We start from the raw sequence: 6000 nt of genomic DNA on the forward strand, positions 1-6000 counted from the left end.
CCACTTCAAACCCCCATGGAACATCTGGAGGTGGAGCTGGGGAAGGTACCTTGGCCAGATAGATGCAAACACAATTTGGGGTTTCCGTTTGTACACAGGGTGCAGCAGCCACCCCTGGCCAACATCGAAACACCAGAGAAAATGTGGGGAGAGTTGAACTCTTACTTTTAAGCCAAAAGGTCATAGGTTCAAATACCCTTCTGATGTCAGCTGCTCCCTAGGGCTAACCCTTGAGTCTGAATGCTCTGAAAAGATTGAGCTGCTCCAGGAAAGAGGCCTGATGATTCAATTTGGATCTTTTCTCAACAAGGCCAAGTTCTTTCCCAGAATGAAATTATTTAATAACTATGTGAAACCGATGTGATATTCACTTTTTTAATAAACAAGAAATTAAAGTCCAAAGAGTTAAAGTGACTTTGCCCAAGTTCACTGGACAGTAGAGGAGATGAGCAGGCTTCATGATCATGTCATCTTCCCATGAGGTCTGTCTCCTGTGGACTCAACCAGATATTCTTGTCATGTGCCCCAGGAACCAGCACTGAGATGGGCAGTGTTGCCATAGAAAACAATAGCTGGCATTGTGGGTGTCTTCAATTCGTTCATATCTACCTGTTAAGACAAGCCTCATAGAGGGGACATTACAAAATGGGAATCTCCAGGTTATAGTAAGTAAAGTATTATTAGGCTGAAGGTCAGAAAGAATCTGGCTCTGGTTTTAGATCAGATGTTACTTATTCATTTACTCACGCATTTATTCATTCAATAAATACTCATTGAGAGTCTGTCAGGCCTCATTCTAAGCACTGAGAATATAGTGTTGTGAATAAAAAGAGATATAGTCCTGACCTCATGGAGCATAGACAGACTGGTGGCCACCTATGTGTACATTGCAGAGCATATCTCTCTACATATATGTATAATATATAGCAATTATGTGTGTGTGTGTGTATATGTGTATATATATATATATATATATATATATATATATATAGCTTACCCCTTTATCTGCCCCCTACCATGTAAGCCCATCACAGCAAGAGCTGTGTTTACTCCGTTTGTGAATCTTGTTTCTTGGCACCAAGTGGGTACTGATTGAAAAATGATCTGTAAGGTTTCCTCAGTCATTCATTGAAAAGAACAAAGGATGCTTAATAAGAATTACAAGTGATTTTCGTGACTTCACCTATTTCTTTACTAACATGGTTACTACTGAAGTCTTGTTCTTGGGCTCCACTGAGAAGGCCACAGATGCAGTAACTCCTTCATATATTCCACCTCTAACATCTTCTGCCACCTGCCTGGCTGGGCCTCATTCTCCTAATCTAGCTAAGTCTGCGCCTTCTGAGGGTGCTTGTCTCATCTCCCAGTCCTGAGCCTCCCTGGTCCATCCCCTGGTGATCCCCACAGAGTTTTCTCGCTGACAGCAAAGAAAGGTTTGGGGCCTTTGGAGGTTGCCAATATGGTGACACTGAGGCAGTGAAATTCCTAGATTTGAATAATGTAATGACTGAGCATTTGTAGTTAAATAAGAAAGAAAAGAAAAACCTCATTGTGGTGATAAAAGCTATCCAAGAAAAGCAGGCTGCTTCACTGGGCAAGGAATTCCCCATGGCTGGAGGAGTTTCCCAGAAGCCAGGCCACCACCACAATGAAGCAAAGAAGTCAAGCGTGGGACGGAGGAGGGTCACTCCTGAGGTTCCCGTTAACTTCATCTTCTATGGCCACATCTCCATTCTTCATCATTTTGAGAATTAATGATGCACCAAATCCCAGAAATTTCTTCCCCTTTTTTCCCAGATGAGTCTAAGTTGAAAAATTAACTTTTATTTATCTTTACCAATCCACAGACTAGAGTAACTGTGCTGATCCCAGATAAACGTCCCTCTCCTGTTTCATTAGTTTAAGTCTCTTAAAATTCTATTTTTGATATACTATTTACCTGATCCAAAATCCTTCACAGTTGCCCACCCCCTCCAGGCTAACACCCTGTCACTTTAGCCTGGCACTCTGGACCCTCCACCATCAGGCTCCATAACATCACCTTTTCAGCCTCACCTTGAACTGCTCTTTATCCACCCGCTTGGTTCTCTACTCTGTTAAATGCACGGCCACTGGAACACTCCTCCTCTTTTCCATTTCCACATTCTTCTTTACATTATTCCAGTGCCAGTCATATTTGTAGTATCTTATTTCCTTATTCTTTGGAGTATTTTCTTATTTGCTTATGCTTCTGGAGAGCATGGACTGTCTTCATCATTACACAGCCAGTGCCCAGTCTGGCACTCAAGCCATGTATTGATTGGAATCAAATTGAATTACAAACATTTTTTTTTCAATGAGGGAGGCAGAACAGCATATTGGTTAAGAGCACAAATTTTGTAGACAGACTTCCTCGGTGTGAGTCCAAACTTTACTATTTACCAACGAGGTGACCTTGATCAAGTTACTTAAACTTCTTGGAATTCAGTTTCCTCATCTGTAGAATGGGAATAATAATAGTCCCTGCCTGACGTTATGAGTTGACTTTTATAAAGTGCTTACTTCCTTGACAGGCAGGCACACAGCTCTCCACTTACGTAGCACCTATTCATTCTTCAAGGCGCCCCTCTATTTCTCCCTCCTCCACAGATATTAATTCTATTTTCCATGTATAAAGCACTTTAGAGTTTATGAAGACCTTTCATATGTGTTTTCACATTTAATCATCACGGTGGCATGGGAGGTAGGTGTTGCTGTCCCCGGAGAGTTTTGGTGACACAGGTAAAGCAGGGGGAGGGCAGAGGGACAGGAGCCCAGAGACTGGTTTTCTATCCAGAGTATGACCAGCTTCAACGTTTTTCCTCCATTCTGAACCAGTGGGATGGTACAGCACTGTCCAGCATATCACCAGGTAAGCCTCATTTCTGCCTTAAGGGTCCCCTATCGTTGCACCAAAACCCAAAGCCAGTGCTGTTGTTCTTGCTGTACCCGAGCATGTTATTTGCATTTCCAGACCAGGCTTAGTCTCATAGCCTTCTCAGGTGAGGAGGGACTTACTGGTTCATGCGCTCTCTGGAGGCTCTGCGGTTTCATTTCACCTGCTGCGGATTGTTCTGTGACCTTTCCTCCATCGCTGGATGCGAACCTTTCTCATTGCGAGATATTAGGTAACTGCAGAACAGAACATCCAAGCTAGAAGGAATTTTGGAGATCATTAAGTCCAATTCCAAAACCATCTTAAGGAGGAATGAACACTGAGTTCTAGGAAAATAAACTACTTGCCCAGAGACTTTGCTAATTTATGTGCTCCTCAGGGCAGGGCCATGTTCAAGCAATGAAGAAATAAGGATCAGGCACTTGCTTTCAAAAAGCACACCGTCCAGTAAACTACACCCTACTCATCTTAACATCTCAAATGTCTAACCCAGGGCCTAACACACATAGTAGGTGCTCCATAGATGGTTCCCGATTAAGTGAATAAGTGAATGAATTAATGAATGTCACCTTGATAGTCACCTGCTGAGCCGGTGCCAAACCTTGAACTTAGGATTTCTATGCTGGGCTCCCACTGCTCATACTCTCTGCCTCCCCCATTCAGACTCATAGTAAGGTTCGAGAAACAGCCAATAAACATGACAAAAATGCATGCAAATATTCAATACCCATCATGTTTATTCACGATTCACAAGTGTATTCCTAGTCTTCTTCGATAAGACTCTCTCTCTATCATGATGTGACAGAAGCTAAGCAGAGAAACAGAGCTTCCAGCTGAAGAACAGCACTGACAGAGCCAGGAACTGCCTCTTGGAACGCCAGTACTGCCTCAAGCCGAAAATGTTCCCATGTCCTTGCTCTTCAAATAGGAACCAGCATATGACACATATGGGCTCATGATGGATATTTTAACATGTTTCAAATTTTGCCTGATTTTCACTCATTCCATAGAATTTCTAAGCTAGAAAATGCCTTGGAGATCATCAGGCTTAATAATTCTTTCATGGGACAGATAGAAATCCGAGAGTCAGAGGGGGAACGTGAGTGGTTCATGGTCACACAACCTGTCAGTGGCTCAGACTGACCCCAAACCCAGGATTCCTAGATTCCACCTAAGAGATTCTTTGTGTGCCCCATACTGCTGGATTCAGCATTAAGCCAGCAGACCAGTCAAGTGTAAGCTTCTTGAGAGCACAGGCTGTATCGATGGCTTATCTTTCTATCTCAGATTTCTAGCTCAGTGGCTTGCATGTCACAGAAACTCCTTCTCTACCCAGCACTGTGGAGTTCTCAGAGCTTTCATGTTCACCATGAGCCCCGCTTTACATATGAGTGAGCCTCATGTTGCTCAAATGGACAAAGGGCTCACAGCTTCAGAAAAATGGTAGCAGAACTTGAACCCTGATCATTGGACAGCTAATTCATGCCCTTTTTCTGTCCTACGTAACCACCCAATAACTTTGATTACCAAGTGAGTAAATGATTACAGGATGAATGGCTGAAAGACTGACAAACATAGAAATCAATCACTCTCTCTTGAAAAACAGATTTTAAAAAACAAATAACTCGGCCGGGCGCGGTGGCTCACACCTGTAATCCCAGCACTTTGGGATGCCGAGGTGGGCGAATCATGAGGTCAGGAGATCGAGACCATCCTGGCTAACATGGTGAAACCCCATCTCTACTAAAAAATACAAAAAAGTTAGCTGGGCGTGGTGTTGGGCGCCTGTAGTCCCAGCTAGTGGGGAGGCTGAGGCAGGAGAATGGCATGAACCCAGGAGGCGGAGCTTGCAGTGAGCTGAGATTGCGCCACTGCACTCCAGCCTGGGGGACAGAGCGAGACTCCATCTCAAAAACAATGAATAAATAAAAATAAAATAAATAAATAATTCTAGACCCTCATTCAGTAAAACGTCTTTACTTGGACCCCCTGGTGGCCTGCTTTGGCTCTCTCACCTTGAATTTCCCTTCATTTGACACCAACATGTGTGTTTAGGGAAAAGGAAAAGCTAACAGCACTTAACCTCTGTGTTCCTTGAGGGGTCAATTTTTCTGATGTTAATCCTGTCCAATTTGGGTGATTTTAAAAAGTACAAAGAAAGACATTTAAGCCATGCAAATTCCCCCTCCCAGAGATAGCCAGTAGTTAACATTTTGGTGAATATCCATCATCTTTTTAAAATCTTTTTTCCAAAGTTTATAAATAAATTTTTAATGGATTTGCACTGAAAAACTGCTTAGTAATTTGTTTTTGTTGCTTAATAATAAATCACAAATATCTAATTAGGTCGCAAGTTGATCAAGTGGGAGAATGAGCATATTTTGACAATATTTGATCAGTTGAGTAACACACAGGTGATAAGATTCCCAAACATTGCTTTCCATTGACTGTTTTAAGGACCCAGAGAAGCCATATTACCAGTCCTTGCCCGGGCTCTTCCGCTTCTAACATGACCATGGCTGCAACATGGTTAAGGTATCAGTAATTATAATAGCTTGGAATAACAGCTTACATTTTGCTAACCTCTCTTATAACACACACACACACACACACACACACACACAGTAACTTGTCAACCATTGTGATCAATAGGCAGAGAAGGAAACCTCACATATCTCATGTTCCTTGCACAACCCTGGAAGAGAAGCAGGTTCATGTCATTATTTTAAAGATGAAAAACTTGAGGATCAGGGAGATCATGTGACAGGCCTGCCTTTTGGGTTTTTGTTTCTTTGTTTGTTTGTTTTTTTAGTAACATCTTTAGAAAGAAAATAAAGAAAAATGAACCAAAGTTCAAAGAGGAGTTCTTATGATTGGAGATTAGAAAAAGATTTTACTCATTCATACTAGAGAGACTAACACATTCTTGGTCTTTCATTCCAGACCACTCTTTATACCTACCACACTGCTTCCTGACTTAAAACACCTTTGAAAGTTTTGGTGATTTTAGCTAATTTAATAGAACATTTTATGATATATACATATAAACATGCTGCGTTCTTTCCTGCCCCACCTCTAGCAGCAAT

Source organism: Pan troglodytes, chromosome 2 (genome assembly GCF_028858775.2).
Source record: "Pan troglodytes isolate AG18354 chromosome 2, NHGRI_mPanTro3-v2.0_pri, whole genome shotgun sequence".
NCBI lineage: Eukaryota > Metazoa > Chordata > Mammalia > Primates > Hominidae > Pan > Pan troglodytes.